Source organism: Periplaneta americana, chromosome 10 (genome assembly GCF_040183065.1).
Source record: "Periplaneta americana isolate PAMFEO1 chromosome 10, P.americana_PAMFEO1_priV1, whole genome shotgun sequence".
NCBI lineage: Eukaryota > Metazoa > Arthropoda > Insecta > Blattodea > Blattidae > Periplaneta > Periplaneta americana.
The window spans coordinates 50,274,130-50,291,941 of record NC_091126.1 but is presented as its reverse complement, the minus strand read 5'-3'; the positions used below and the strand labels follow the sequence as shown (position 1 = coordinate 50,291,941).

At 34.1% G+C, this 17,812-nt stretch overlaps 1 protein-coding gene across 4 annotated transcripts in view; it reads left to right on the top strand.

Annotated features, from left to right (window-relative positions):
* Positions 1–17,812, top strand: part of LOC138707661 (uncharacterized) — a 141,430-nt gene that overhangs the window by 37,647 nt on the left and 85,971 nt on the right. Inside the window, exon 1 of one of the 4 annotated variants that reach the window (XM_069837390.1) lies at positions 16,936–17,075. The exons of the other annotated variants lie outside the window; for them this stretch is intronic. The gene's annotated coding sequence lies outside the window, so the exon portion shown is untranslated. Of the gene's footprint in view, positions 1–16,935; positions 17,076–17,812 lie in introns of those variants that run through there. 4 annotated transcript variants of the gene reach the window in all.

The following is a 17,812-nucleotide window of genomic DNA, read 5'->3' as shown; positions in this document are numbered from 1 at the left end:
TTGCCCTGTTCAGTATATTGATAATTGAAGGGGAATGCAACAGAGTTCAATGAAGATTGTGTAGTTCGCACAACTGGTAACAAGAGAAGAGCTCATCATAACACACTACTACCATCTAGCGGAATATTTGTAATGATGAGATGGTACAATAATACATTTTCAAGACAGTTTAGTATTTTAGTAAGTCCTTTAATATTTTATTGTATTAGAGTACTTTTAATCTTTATATACTTTCTTCTAATCGTGTAATAGTCAATTAAATCCCACTCGAGTTTTGACTTTCTCTAGATAAATCAAAACCTGTAGCGAGATTACTGTAGATAAAACGTTAAATATCGTATACTACCACTTTACAATAAAATTCAAAGTAATTATATTTTCTTTTCCATTTACGATATTGTACGTTTAAAGTTGTATAACTGTTAAAAATAACATATGGGAGGTGTTAAAATAAAAGACATTCAATATTTTGAGAGGTGGTAACATCAATCAAAACAAGGAACAAATTCTAATAAACATATGTCTTAAAATTAATATCCTTCGAGATATGAGTACTTCGTCAATATAGTCAGAGATGCTCAATGTGATTGCCATTTTAAAAAGCATTCATTATTTTATGAAGTGGTAGTATTCACCAAAGCAATAAAAAATTATAATAAAAACGGCCCTAAATTTGAATTTTGTACCCAACAAGGCCTTTGAAATTGTTATTGCAAGAACAGCGTATCTTCTAATGCAGCGGTTCTCCACCTTTTTCAATGACGCACCACTATTTTTAATCTAGGACATTAGCTGTACCACTAACCAAATTTATAATGGAAAATCGTCAAGTGTCGCTCCCAGGGTCATAATAAACGTTTTGCGAGATCGTGCGTATTTGCTTGGTTTCCGCACAAAACCAATCCGCAGAAAGTCTATAATTCCACATTCAGTATTCCCAACCTAACACACATAACAATTTCCCTCATCTTACAGCTTAAGTGACATATTGATTTTACTGCTTAGGCTTTTAACATATTATTTTTAGAGACGTTCAATATAGTAATAATTATAAATTGGAAACTTACCACTGTAATTTCACCTAAATTGCACTGTTAATTATTGTTTTTAAATATTTGCAAAAATTAGGTAAACTCTACAACTCCACTAAAGTTACTGCATTCGTGATGCAAGTAACACTAAGGAAGCCGTGAAAAAATCAACAAGATTCCAGACTCATCATAGACTGGGGGAAAAAAAAGACACGTATATCACGGCCTGCTGGAGTATAGTAAACACAGAAAATATTTTAAAGCAACAATGTTGAAGATAGATATTTTTGTTTTGAAAATTTGCCGTCGTTGAACAGAAACCAAGATGGAGATTTCATTGCAACTAATTAGAAATTCCTCTTTTAGGTATGTAATAAACGATCTTCGCACAAAATAATGTACGATACACGAGCGGTATGTTTTCTTTCAATTCGCGGAAATTAAAAAAGCTCAACTGCGTTTCGCTTTTTCAAACTTTTCCTCGAACATGAAAACTTCAACATACCGCTCTTGTAACGCATATTACTATTCTATGGTCCAATACCAATACTGGTAATACGTTGATTTAATTAAGCGTGTTTAATTAAGACAATTTATTTGAATTTGTTTAATGGAGTGTTTCATAAAATATACAGAAAAAAGCTATATATGTTTATATTTTATGATAATTCATATTTTTATTTCACACTTTTAATTACTAACCAGCAGTGGCTCACGTACCATCAGTGGTACGCGTACCATAGGTTGAGAACCGCTCTTCTAATGTGAGATCTTTGCTTGTTTCTTGTTGGGTATATAGGCCTAGTATCATATCGGAAATGCAGTATGTGAATGGTAAGAAGGTGTGATTCTCTATGACAGCGGTTCCCAAAGTGTGGGTCACGACACCCAGGGGAATCGTGTAAGGGGTTGAGAGGGGTCGCGAGATGATTTACAAAATAAGTCAAAAAGTCCCTTAGTAATATTTATTTTGTATTTATAAACGTAAACAATATTGAACATAGGACTAAAAAATGTTACAGTAGTTATAAAATAAAAAAATAATTAATGCGATTAATATGCCTATTTTTTCAGAAAGTAGCTTCTCAAATCTGGACTGAGTATTCCACACACACAGTGATATCATTTTAAAGTTCAAGGAAATGTCTCAATTTTGTTTTGATGGTGAACATAGATGAAAAACTCATTTTGCATAAATACAGTTGGAAATATTTAGAAATTTAAAAATTACGTATTTTTGCAATGTCGAGGTATTCTTGCATTCTTTTAATCCAAAATTGATCTATGCTCAGCGAAAAAATTATATAATTTAAACATTCTATTTCTAGGTACATATTTAAATGAGATTTTTCTTAATAGTTTCTGGAATTTCAACCAGTTGAAAGCAAATGCCTAAAAATTGGATTCGTAAGCTTTGTAATAGTAGTAATTGTTTTGAGTTTCTTCCGAAATGTACTCAAAAAGTTGTTGATTAAAATTGTGGAAACGTAGTTGCGTGTCCGCAAAAACACAGAATTTGTCTATTATATGTAGCGAAATTTTTCATGAGCTCTTAATACACTGGGATGAATCAAATATCTTTTCGTGAAATGACATTGACCAGAAATCAAGTTTTTTTGTAAACCCGTTAATTTTATCTCTGTTGTAATGTTAACATTTTGGTCTTGCAAACTATTATTTAAAATGCGTCCAATCCATTTTTATGAAAGGACTAGGCTAATAGATTTTTATCCACCAGTCTATGGACTGAGTTTGTTTTCAAGTGATATACACAATAACAAACTTTTGGACAAGGATTGGCGTTGTTTTGGAAGAAAAGAAGCTTAAATATAATGATCGAAATCTTAAAAAAAAAAAAACATATATATATATATATATGTGTGTGTGTTTGTGTGTAATAAAAATGGCCAAATGAACTGAGTGAGTTTTGAGATCACATTCTTCAATTGAAAAATAGGTTTGCATATATTTTGATTTCTCGTCTTATATATATTAAAAGTCAGGTGTATTAAAAGTTCTGTTCTTAACTGTAAATCTCTTTTCAACACGTTACCATAAGGAAGCTATCTTCCGAGTGATAAAGTGTATTTTCATATAACGAACCCATACCTTCACAAATTTTGTTGAAAATATGAGTTTGCACGCCCTTCCTTTGATGGAATTTACCACTTTTATTGAACTATTACCGCAGCGCCAGGTGGTAATGGTTTGAAGTACTAGAAATGATGTTTACCTAATATTGTCGCACCATCGGATCTATGCCCCTTCAGCGCTGTCGTCGTTCTTGGAAAAGTTAACGCCTCTACTCACCCCATTCCATCCGTTTCACTCCACTACGTCAAACAGCAGGCCACGAACCTTGCCGAATAGGGATGTTGCCAAACTTCCGTCAGTGTCATGTCTCTTGAATATTGCTTATAATAATGTAAGGTTAATTATTACTTATTCATAATTTAATTTAAGTAGGTCTCATGACGCTGATTGACTTACGATTGTTTGCAGATAATATATTATTACAGTGGATATTTATTGGTTAAATTGAAATTACATCAGAAACATCATCGCTTTGCCATCATTTTTAACAGTATAATGCGGATGTATTCATGTTTCGTCTAAATACACGATATACTTTCCTTCTCTTCGAAATTTCGCAATTTTTCTTAAATAACTGGTCCTCCGTGTTACAATATCATTTCTTTCAATCAAAATACACATTGTATTTCTACATTTTTTAAATCTAAATCCCATGTCTCGAATCACTTTCCGTAGCGTTTCTCTCCCTCCTTGGAAATTTATTGCTTCTCTCGCAACCTTCAATAATTTCTCCAATGTCGGAACTTCTTTCTGCATCGTATAAAATTCTTGTATCTTTCTTCTTAAAATATATCTGTCCATATCATTTACAAGAATTAAAGGTTCCCTTGGTCTGTTGTTCCCTGGTGACTCTAGCTTTCATCTCCTGCACAGACTCCCTCTCTCCTGATTTTCTTTATTAGGCGCTCTGACCTGCCTATATAAATTACATAACATGTTGTATTATATTAGTATTAGTTAAGTAAGCAATTTTAATATGTAATCAATTGAAATAAAATAAGCCTCACATGTGATCGCAGCTGCTCTTTTCGTTGCCTGATTTATAGGAAACAAATATTGACCTGTTTGTTTCTCTTCATCGCAAAATGCTATTATTTGCTTAATAATATTTATTTCACCACTCCGTGCTATAGTATTCATGTTGAGTTGACAACACTGGACTGGAAGTGCAAATAAACTGTCCCGCAAGAAGGCTCAAAATTGTGAGTAGAGGGGGAGAGAAAGAGAGAGGGATAGAAAAGAGAGAAATAGGAATACAGGGAGAGAAATGAATTGCCGAGGCTGAAAAGGATTTAAGGTTCAGTTCGCATATCTTACGGGGGCACAGATCCGATGGTCGGACTATAGTTCGTGTAATTGTTGCACCATATATAATTCAATTTGATAATACTGTACATTGGATGGTATCCACTGATTGTGAGTAAAATTATCATTATTTTCGATTTTAAAAGGATTTATATTTTTCGAATGGGGTTTAGTACGGTACGGCAAAAGAAAGTCTCGCCCAAATGTGAGTCGCGCCTTCAGAAAGTTTGGGAACCACTGCTCTAAGACTTAGGGAAAATGGATGCGTTACAGTGAATGGAAATCACATTGAATATCTCGTATAACCTTGATGAAGAAGTACTCATATCTCGAGTGTATTAATTTTAGGACCCATGTTTATTAGATTTAGTTTTCTTATTTTTATGAATATAACCACATCTCAAAATAATTAATACTTTTCTTTCCATGGAAATCACATTGAGAATCTCTTACGTTATCTAGGAAGATATTAGTTTTAGAACCCATGTATATTAGATTTCGTCTTCTCGTTTTCATGAATAGGCCTATTACCACCTCTCAAAATATTTAGTGCTTTTTAACACCCTGTTTGTTACTAGTTTATAATGATATTCAAAGAATAGACTTTCATTTATATTTTAAATCTTATAAAGCTTTATAATGACTGAGTGAATGTTTATAGTACTACCAGGGACCGGTAATCCTTTAAGGTGCGACAGAAAATTCGTGACCTATAAATCTTTAATGAGAATTCTCCTGTATCTCATTTTGGCAGGAGTGGTTAGAAACTGAGGCCGATTTCGCAACGAAAAAGGGTGAATAATTATAATTAATATACTGTAATTTCCTGTAAGAAGTTTTTTCGCCTTATTTGTCTCTTGATCATACCTAATAGAAATCACGAAGAAAATCTTGTGATTATTCTTGAATTGGATCGTCACTGTATTTGTAATTCGAAATAAAAACTAGGAAATTAATTTTTAATATTAACTTCTATACGTTGCTGTATAAATTGCGAGGTTATATAGTGTTAATGAAATCTGTGATATTTCATATTACAGTTGGAAAAAATCACATAAAAACCAATAAAGAACCCAAGCGGGATTCGAACTCACCCCGAACGCACTACCGCCTGAGCTACGCCGGTGGCTTCCCATTATCTCTTACTAAACTGACTCTATTTAATAATAATATTTCGCGGATAAATTGTGTCATGGATACTGAATGTGAAAGAACCGTTTATTGGTTTGAAAGAATATCAGTGCTCAGACAGGCTAAAACACACGGACGAACGAATCCTTCCTGAAATCAGATAGCGATGCTGAAAACGTGTATTTGCGCGAAAATATCGAAATATGTTTTTTCAGCCTCGCTACATTTTGCTTTGTGCTTCATCTAATGGAAAATTAAAAAATAGAATAGAATAATTTTTATCTAGAATCGTTGAATTTGGAAATGAGGCAATGAGAAAAATTTTCAAATGAGATTTTTTTAAATTTGTGACGGTATTGTTTACAGGATACATGACGTCACCAAGGTTGAACCTACTTTCCTTTTCAGGTGAAGGGCTCCCTGCAAGAAGGAGGTAGCTTCACTTTTACAAAGTTGTCGAAAACAACAAAAACATTATTAAAAATTTCCAATTTTAAATGAGCTTCTTTCCTTTTTCAAAGTATGTCTTAGGTACCTAGGAGTTTCATTTTATCACTCACGTATTAATTACAGTCAGGAAATTAGGAGGGTGATATAAACAAATAATGGAGCTTCTCCCTTTTTGTAATAAAATTGAATATTATTAGCCACATTTTGCACTGAACACAAATATTGTGAGAATATCATAAATAGAGACAGTCAAAATTCTTGAATAAAAGGGACTAAAATTCTTGGTTAAGAAGGATAAAAATTCTTGAGTAAACCTGAAATTTTCACCCTACTTTACTAAATTATTATGTTGCTCAAGATAATTGACAATTATAATTATGTATTCAAAGTTTTACGTTGACAACAATTCTAAGATACTGAACATTATTTAACATTCAAAGTTGTATGCAGACAACAGTTCTATGTTTGTAATTGTAAGATTTCTTCTTCTGTTTGTTATCACACACGAAAAGTGTGAAAAAAACGTTCACAGACAACATTAGAAACTGGAACTCACATAGCTTGGAGTGCTCCGTCCACAAAATCACTGTGATCTTCACGTAATGACAGCAAACCTTCTCGCACTGAAAGTCCAGGACTACTTTTAACTATGTCCTTCAGTTCACTGTATGCATGTAGGCTACTGCTACATCAGATGATAAATCCTTTAAGGTTGGCACCTGATCAAAGATAGGTTTCAAACTACTTTCAGTTGCATCAAACCGTTTACGAACCATTTCAACTCACACCATCTAGCGCCAGCATTCCAAGCCTTGTGCATTTTTCAAACAAAACTTCTAAAATTTGCAAATTTAGATAATGTATTTATTAATTGCTGAAAAATTGCGTCTTTTCGCAAATAACGACATAAAATATGCTAAATACGCGAGTCATAGGATTTTTTTCGATTTTTCGCGAATTGAAACGTGTAATTATATGATATTTTTTATGTGGACCATGTTTTAAACTAAGTTTATTTGGTTTTTCGCGATTTCGCGAATCACGAATTTTGACTGTCTCTAATCATTAACTACAACACAATATACAGTATAGCAGATATATATATATATATATATATATATATATATATATATATATATATATATATATATATATATATACATAGTGAACCGTAAGAAATGTCAATAATTTCTTTTGAGATATGTCAAACAAAAAAGTTTGAAACAATTTGCTCGTTTTTGCTTCCTTTTCCAGTTAAAAACTGCTTAGTATGAAATATTACATAGGGTGTTTTGGGAAAGTCATTGATTTAATTCCCAATATGCTCAGTAAATTTAAGAGAGCAGTGTATTATGATATTAAATGATTGAAAGAATTTTAGTTTTGTCCTTAAATATGAAGAAATTTGATGCGAATATATGTAACATTATAAAATTCCTTTGCAGAACGAAAAGTTACATTTGTTCGGATCAAATTTCTGAATATTTAAAGGACAAAACTAAAATTCTTTCAATAATTTATTATCATCATACACTGTTTTCTTCAATTGACTGAACAGTAGTGAGTAGCGAGTCGAACTAAGGCGTCGGTTCGAATTCCACTAGGGCCGATTACCTGATTGGAGTTTTTTCCGAACTGCAAGGCAAACTTCGGGTGATCCCATGGGAATACTTGATCTTACCTCGGCAAATATCATCTCATCACTAAAGTTCACCAAAATCTAAAACCTCGCAATTGATACAAGGTACAACAAAAATCTACTTTTATAAATTAATAATATACCCCATAAAGTAAAGATAAACTATAATTGAAAAAAGCGTCGTTAAATAACTGATTAAAATATGTAGATTTCTCACGTACCGATATGCAAATAAATGATACAATTTTATAAATTCTGCTTATGTCGGGTGGCTCCGAATTCCCGATTCATTTTTTTAAACACATTCACTAAAATTAATGAATTTTATTTACTCGTAAGTTCAGCGAAAGACATTTAGGTATTGCACATACATACATACATACACATACATTTATTTTTAAAGCCAAGGGACCAAATCGGCTGCATTATTTCAACTCCCTAGGAAAACATTATTTTTATCTGTGTACTGTCGCATTATGCATTGTAAGATTTAGTTTTTTTTAATAAAAAAATTAAAGTATTCAGATTTGAAGACAAATTAGAGCAGTAACAAGAAAGCGAAAAGAAAGACACAAGTGGAATTAAAGATTGGTTATAATTAAACTATGCCTACTTAACTCAGTTCTGGAGAAAAATTATTACTAAAGGATATGTGAAATTTAATATTAACATTGTAGAAGACTTGCGGGAAAAAATTATCTCCATGAAATCCCAGGAAAATATTTTTAAAATGGTTGCGTTCAAAGCACCTTTTTTTCTATACAGCTGGTGTAGCTTTGGCACTGACGTCCGCCTGTTACTGTTACGCGTACTGGGTCATTGGGCTCCCATCTTTTCAAAGAAACGGGCCAATGATGAAACTACACGTGAAGTTGCACTAATCCGCGACTCTTCCACTGTGCAGAGGAATTTAATAAATCTTGAAGGTTCAGATTCCCAAATTGAGCAATTTTGTGTGTTCACAGTACCGGTAAGGGATAAGTTTTCGTTATTACTTCACAGGTTATTCCAAAGTCAAACGTCATTGAAATATATACTTTCAAAGGAAAAAGAGCGAAGTCGACACGTTGTTGAGCTGAACAATGTGTGACGACAAGAATAATCATGAAGCGCAGTCTGCATTTTCATTATTCAGAATTTGGTTTTCATTGGGTCAATAGTTATCGTTCTATAGCTGGTTAAGTAGGCACAGGCTACAGTGGGATGGAAACAGCAACCCGTTTGTGAGATTTGAAAACATCCAAGGGTTTTCATTGCAACATCCTTTCCCTTTCTCCGTGGTCAATAAAATGCTACCATCCCCTATTTCCTTCACCTAGGCCAGCAATCTATTATATGTGTAATATTAATTGTGTTGATATGTTTTATATCTATCTGATACATTAATACATCTTGAGATATTGAATTAATTCAGATCAACTTCGTTTCTAAACGTAACAGTCACACAAAGCTTTCATAAGTTTTGTTTCTTGTTACATTAATGTACGTCGTTAAATGTATTGTAGTTACATTGTGATAATTTATGAGACGAATAAAGTAGAAAACATGTCGATGTATGTATTATTTGATGCTTTAAAACTACTGAAACTGTAACTTTAAACCTAATAGTTACATAAGGAAGTTATTGAACCGCGTCAAATTTCTCGATGGCAAGGTTTTCTAATTAATCTTAATTGGTTTGTTATTTTCTCTCTTTAAGATTCTTTCCCTGGAAACTTTCATATCACTGAAGATATAAGTATTTGGTTCAGTGAGTAACAACTGCTTCTGTAATTATTGTAATACTTGGTACAAAGTAGTTGTTGAAACTTGATATTGATTCACTTAAACATTCCACCAAATGCAACTTTCAAATATTGAAGCAAAGTGCCTGAGTTCACACAACCTTCAAATTTGAAAGTGCCAGTTTCAACTTACGGGGTCGGCAATTATAATTTCGGAGGAATTTGCTTGGTTCTTCTCGGTTCTTCCAACGAATTGCCATTAATCGAAATATAGGCAAAATATCGATGTGATACATTAATTTAGATTAGTTTTAATAGTTTCGTTGGTTAAACTTGATTTTCTATATATATATATATATATATATATATATATATATATATATATATATATATATATATATATATACAGTATACTTTAGATTATACATATATATGGTTTGTATTGTTACATAAATTATGATGTAGGCTACTGTAAACTTCCGATAATCCGGGTTAATGAAGTGCAGGGGATACTCTGATTTTGGAAAATAAGAATAACAAATATTAAAATATCTCTACTCTTATTAACTCATTCATAATCTTAGTCGCCCTCGGTAATCTAATGGTTCCCATGCTGGCCATTTGATCCTAGATTCGCATGTTCGAACTGGTTAAGGGCGATATTTACTGCACGTAAAAAATCCAGTTTCAGTTAGAAGACTCCAGCGAAATTCATCTGCCATTTCTCACCCACTTTGTACTTCGACAGAATAACTTCTGCAACTGGAAGAATCGATAAATAAGATACTACCTCCATAATCTTCCTCCTCCATCTCGAATTTTTCAATTACTTCTATATGTTGATTTATTTTCAACCGTGAAAGTATACGTGGAACCAAACACAACTGCAGCCTGTAATAAGAGACTGTCAACAATTATTGACGCAGATAGCGTTTTATTGCATCACAAGGTTTGGCGATCGTGATATGAGTTAAAAAATAGCTGTCACAAAGATGATATATGCATTTTAATTACAAGTCTTACGCATTTCGCGAGAATTCATTTCTTTTATCTGTTCCCAATGACATTACCGTTTGCACTTTATTTCCTTGAACTGTTATTAAAAAGATGCATATAAATTAAAGAATTAGTTTTGCACACAAATAAAAACAACATTTTTAGAACTATAAATAATATGTATTTTGTGTAGGGCTATTTAAATATTGCATATGGGAATTGATACAAAGTAATAAATTTGAAGTAAATAAATGACAATTTTTGTTGCAAACTTTCACACCAAACAGCCATAATAACTATTTGCATTAATGGAAATTACTATTTAAGCGTGACATAACTATCAAAGTTGTTAGTGGCTTAAAATAAGATTATATATATTTTTCTTCAAATAGCCAGCACTACTGTCAATCACACAGTAACAAAACTAATTTATGATGTAAAAATTCACCCATGCTCAATAAGAGAAGTTTAGAATTAGTGACTCCTAATCCATTAAGAGAGAGGGGCATTCTTTCCTACTCATATATGAGGCGCGTCCAGAAAGTAAGTTTCTCTAGTGCCGTTTAGAGAAAGAAAACAGTTTCGTGGGAAGATTTATTGGAACAGATACAGCAATTGTTGAGCCATTTTTTCAACATACTCCCCACCGGAATTGAGACATTTGTCATACCGTGGGATCAACGTTTGTATCCCTGTGTCGTAGAAGTTTGCCGCCTGGGATCGTGACAGCTGTCTGCACCTCTCTGTCACTGTGAAAATGCTGACAGGACAGGAATTTCTTGAGGCCACATACGGTACGGCGCACAACAGAACTTCTGCAGGAGTTCCACTGGGAAGTGTTTCAACATTCACCCTACAGCCCGGATCTCACTCCCAGACATTACCATCTTTTCTTACACCTCAAGAAATTCCCGACCGGTTTTTCACAGTGATAGAGAATGCAGACGGCTGTCACACACTGGTTTTGCTTCCAGGAGTCCACACCTGTGCAGTAACGGTCAGCGCGTCTGGCCGCGAAACCAGGTGGCCCGGGTTCGATTCCCGGTCGGGGCAAGTTACCTGGTTGAGGTTTTTTCCGAGGTTTTCCCTCAACCCAATATGAGCAAATGCTGGGTAACTTTCGGTGCTGGACCCCGGACTCATTTCACCGGCATTATCACCTTCATCTCATTCAGACGCTAAATAACCAAAGATGTTGATAAAGCGTGGTAAAATAACCTACTAAAATAAAAAAAATTGATTCCAGGAGGCAGACTTCTACGATATAGGAATACAAAGGTTAATCTCACGGTATGTCAAATGTCCCAATTTCGGTGGGGAATGTTTTTTTTATGTAGGTTATTTTACGACGCTTTATCAACATCTCAGGGGAAATATGTTGAAAAATAGCTCAACAATTACTGTATCTGTTCCAATGAATATTTTCACGAAATTAGTATTTTCTTTCCCTAAACGGCACAAGGTAACTTACTTTCTGGACGCGCCTCGTAGTATTCTGTACCTTTGACGCTAAGTTTAAAATCGCAACTGATGGAAGAAAGAATTTTGTATGTTATAATTAAGTCCTCTTAAGGTAAGTCGTCAAGTCTTATCTCACTAAGTCCACGCCTGTGGAGTAACGGTTAGCACGTCTAGCAGCGAAACCAGGTCGCCCGGGTTCGATTCCCGGTCGGGGCAAGTTACCTGGTTGAGGTTTTTTCCGGGGTTTTCCCTCAACTCAATACGAGCAAATGCTGGGTAACTTACGGTGTTGGACCCCGGACTCATTTCACCGGCATTATCACCTTCATCTCATTCAGACGCTAAATAACCAAAGCTGTTGATAAAGCGTCGTAAAAATAACCTTATCTCACTAATGTTAAAACTGCTATATTAATGATCCATTATCTGAGAACATACTAGGTATAGAAATGTGATATTTTTACAGGATGTTTACGCATTTCTTCTGAGTGACTTATTCGTTTTGATGATAAAATATCTAATGGGAAAAAAGATATGATTTTTATAAACCTCTAAAATTACAAAAAAAAAAAAAAAAATCAGACTTTTATTATTTTTTTTTTAACTATTACAGTTAGCTCAATCAAAGGATATTATTATGATCTACCGAAGTACATAATATGATATTTCCGTGAAGGAATTCTGCGTTATCACATGATGAAGGATGGATAGAACAGAGAAAAATTGTCTTCGGCACCGAGATTCGAAATCGGGTTTTCAGCTCTACGTGCTGACGCTTTATCCACTAAGCCACACCGGATTCCAATTCCGATGCCGGATCAAATCCCTCTCACTTTAAGTTCTACTTCTCGTAATGAGTTCACCTCTGTACATAGTGCGTTGGACATTGTGCCACTGTCACATATTCTGTGATACAGTACATGGGGTAGGCCACGAAAGGAGAACTGAGATGGAGACACTCGTAATGAGTACACCTCTGTACATAGTGCGTTGGACATTGTGCCACTGTCACTGAAATATTTCAAACAAAAATGTTTAATACATATTTCCTCGAATTTTGCTTCCTTTAAAAAAAATTGCTTTATGTGAAATATTTCATAGCGTGTTTTGGGAAAGCCATTGAATGAATTCCCAATATGCTCAGTCAATTTAAGAGAGCAATGTATAATGATAATAAATTATTGCAATAATTTTAGTTTTGTCCTTTAAATGTGCAGAAATTCGATCCGAACAAATCTAACTTTTTGTGCTGCAAAAGTATTTTAAAATGTTACATTGATGCGGATCAAATTTCTGCACATTTAAAGTACAAAACTGTAATTCTTTGAATCATTTATTATCATAGTACATTGCTCTCTCAAATTTACTGAGGATATTGGGAATTCAATCAATAGCTTTCCCAAAACACGCTATGAAAATTTTCACATAAAACAATTTTTGGTCGAAAAGGAAGCAAAAACGAGCAAGACTGTATTGAACTTTTTTCTTTGAAATACCGGTATCATAAAAAATACCGGTAACCTCTTGAAATTAATGATTACTTACGGTTCATTATGTATAAGTATAATATATAGCTATAGTGTGTAAGAGTACGATTATGGTTTTACAGTTTTTGAAAAAAAAAATTCTACCACTTAAAAACTATAACATTCTTAGGATTTAAAGGGACACTCATTCTTTGACATGTCGAAAACTTCTGTAGATCTAAGGATATTTCTTTGAAGTTGGCATCATGGATTTGCCCATTCCGACTTCCTTCGATTTGGCCAACTTAACCACAGTGTTTGGCATTAGAAATCTGCTAAATATGTAATTCAAATGCAACACTTCTTAAGTACAGGCTTTTATTTTATGACAACACTTTATAAGTAAAAGTGTAATTTGTACACTATCAAGACAAATTAATAGTGGAAAGGAAATTACAGTTAATAATTATTATTTACAAAGTGCCTGTTCTGCTATTCAGTGTTTTTGACAGTGTCGCCAACTGGACGGAAATTCCTTCAAAAGTGACGGAATTTCAATGTAGCAGACGGGAAAAGAATGGCTTTGACGGGAGACGGATTTTCTGGCGGAAATTACGATTTGCATTGTCCTTTGACTTTTTTAGGTGCTGTCATTTGTAATTGTTTAATTTTTGGGGGAGCTTAGACCAACAAAACACATCAATTGCAGAACTAGAGGCAGACTATTAATTTAATGAAGATTGTAAGAAAGTTGCGTTAATATCTTTTTATTTATATATAGATATATTGAGTAAGTCTTACTTTTTTTTAATTTTGACGGATTCTGACGGATTTCCAGGTGAGAGACTGACGGGGATACAGTTTACGTGTTGGCAACACTGGTTTTTGACTGTTCGCGGCAGTGCTGTTCGTCTTGCGTTCTGTAAACATGAGTATTTATTTCATTATGAAAAACTTGTAGTTTGAATGAAAGAAGCTGTATATGCTTATTATTCTTTTAAGAATAATGAGGGGTAAATTGGAAAGTATATTTCCTTAAATATCACATAAAATTCATGGAGAAACAAATTTCAGGTTATGTGTACAACCTGTTTATAAAACACTACTCGTTATACATCTCGCGGTATATCTTGAGCTCTGGGTGACGTCAGTGGACATTAGGGTAATATCGATGTTAAAATTAAAGTATGAATGGGCGCTCGTATACGACGAACTACAAACAATCAGATGAACTCATAATTGTGTTTTAGTATATAAATCTGCGTAACGCTTGCGCAGTAGCTACCATTCCCAATCATTTTCATTTCATTTTATTATATTCCATAGATCTTTGTATTATCATTGAAGCTTAAATATGTGGAACAATTCGAGAGTTATACAATTTTTTGGCGAGACCGAGGCCGAGGTTTCGTCATTGATTACCCGACATTTGCCTTATGTTTGGAGAAAATCTCGGAAGAAACCCAACCAGATTATCAGCTCGGTGAAACTAGCGCTAATGTATTTCCCTTGATTTCAGAAGTGAAAATCTTTGAATTTATAAGGGAGTTTTTTTTTTGTGGAGATGCTGTTGATCGTATATGCAAGGCATAACAAAAGCCTAAAGTAACAAAACCTAACTTGTCACAGATTCGTATATGCAAGTGTATAAGCGGAGTATGAAGGTAACTACCAGCGCTAGTTTAGCCGTCAACCATAACAGGAATCTAACCCAAGCCCTATGGCAGCTCCAGATCAGCAGACAAGAGAGTCTGCTGCCGACTGAGCTACACTGGTGACTGACTTTACAACAATATATAATACATAGCAAGCATATTAATTTGATTTACGGGCATATAGGCTACAATTCATCAGTTTTGCTATACAGTTTTTTATATGCAAGAATATGCAATACATAGCAAGCAGATTAATGAAATTCAATTTTCAAACACATACAATTCATCAGTTGAGCTACAAAAATATGCAATACATGGAAAGCAGAGTAATTCAATTTACAAGCATAAACAATACATCACTTGAGCTATACAAAATTATACAATACATAGCAAGCAGATTAATTCAATTTACAAGCATAAACAATATATCACTTGAGCTATACAAAATTATACAATACATAGAAAGTAGATTAATTCAATTTACAAGCATAAACAATTCGTCAGTTGAGTAGAAGATATGAGTATGTAGATAGCTGTTGCTCAAGATATGCCGCGAGCTATGTAATTCATGGTTCATAACAGTTATGATATGTTGTTACAGGCTGTTTTCAATTCGAAATAATTCTGCGTGTAACATCTACAGCATTGGTAACAATACCAATAATTACTGTAAGAATTCCAGCCTTGATGTAGATGAACCATAACCACATAGCCAACATTACTTATAGTTCCATATTCAGATTCATCTTGTGAATTGGAAAGTGAGAAGATACCCACTAAAGACCATCAGAATAGGATTAGACAACGTCACCCATCTCAGTATGCCTATAATAAGTAAAGACTGTCACCAACACAGCAAGGATTATGTACAGATTCATTAAAACATATAACTTCTGCATATACAGCAAATGCATCCTGGGGAAAAGACACTGCACTGACCCATAGTCACGTTATGCTTCCTTCCTTACTGTAGTCCCCTTGACTTTGAGATCCGTAATCTTAAGATCATCCAACAACACACTGGCATGCATACAGTAGTCAGAATACAGTTGTTGTAGTGGTAAGACATGTATTGAAAATGGTGCGGCATCTTACTGTGGCAGAACGAATTTTTCTTTGTAAAAGTTACTTTAAAAACAATTCTGCTCGTTCTGCTCGAAGAGAGTTTATTGAAACTTTTCCCAATACAATGCCCCCTTCAAGAAGTGCTATACAAAGACTAGTGATGAAATTTGAAACCACAGGTTCAGTGTTGGACAGAAAACGTTCCCGAACACGAACAGTTTTAACGGAGGAAAAGCTGGATGAAATTGTAGCCAATCTAGAGCATTCACCACAAAAATCAATAGCTAAACTTGCACAACAGACAAACGTTTCTCAGTCTTCTGCAAGAAATGCAACAAAGTTACTGCAGTTAGAACCTTACAAGTATACACGTGTTCATACTCTGCAAGAAGGTGATCCGGTTCAAAGAGTGCATTATTGCAATTGGTTTCTGAATTCAGTTCAGAGTAGTGAAATTGATCCACAGCTACTTTTCTTCTCAGGCGAATCCTGGTTTCTTCTAAATGGACGTGTGATCTCAGAAAATTGTCGGTATTGGTCTTCTGAGAAACTTGCAGTTTTGCAAGAAAGCCCCCGTTACGATCAGAAAATTGGTGTGTGGTGTGCAATAAGTGCAAGGAAAATAATAGGTCCAATATTTTATCGTGAGACAATAAATGCCCATCGGTATCAAACACTAATCTTAATGCCATTTCTTAAGCAGTTGACAGAAGAGGAAAAAATGTATGGTTGGTTTCAACAGAACTCTGCTACCGCACATACAGCTCAAGAAACATTGCATAAAATAAGTGAGGTGTTCGATGATAGAGTAATTAGTGTTGGTTTGTGGCCATCACGCTCTCCCGATTTAACCAGTTGTGACTTTTATTTATGGGGTAGTTTGAAAGACAAAGTGTTCCGCACGAATCCGCACACATTAGAGGAACTGCAGGCTAATATTGAGCATGAAATAAGAAGAATTTCAGTTGATGAGCTTAGACGAGTGAGTGACAACATATTGTCGCGGTATCAAGCTTGTGTACGAGCAGAAGGACGACACTTTCAACATCTACTGTAAGGTAGGTTTCATAATACATTTCTCCTTTTGACATTGTAGGCAGCATTTTACTGACTGATGCTAGACGGGAGCTAGATCCCGTGCTATGGTAGCCATATTTATTAAGGACCCTGTATCTAGGACCCTATACTATCGAAAGGAAAAGTCAGTGATAACAGTGAAAGTCTTGCCCAAGTATATGTAATTTCAATTGTGCTTCAGAATTTACAGAAGAAAAAATATTTGATATTTTAAATTCTTATTATCAATTGTCCAAGTGTATGTAAGTTCAGTTGTGCTTCAAATTTACAGAAGGTCAAAGACTTCACGTTTTCAATTTATTTTATCAATTGAGCCGAAAAGATAAGCACAATTTCTTAATAAAAAATACAAAAATAGTGTTGATACTCAAAGAGGTGTGAAGGTTTCAAAGTGCACCAAGGCATTCAAATATGACTTCCTTAACTATGATAGTAAAATCTGAGTACTGTATGTAAGTTTCTCTTTTTTTTTTTTACTTTTTGAGCACTCTCACAATTTAGCCAGAAGCCTGTTCATAACTTGCCCAAAGTGACTTACAAAAACAGCAAGGTATGGGATTATCGGAAGAAAGAAGATAAAGAAATTCAGGTTAATATGTTTAAAGAAGGGAAGGATAAAGATAGAAATCATATGAAATCATTTTTAACGTTTGAATAGTCTTATTGTAAGCAAGTAGTAAACAGTTGTATCTTGATTCTAATCTTAATTGACAAAAAA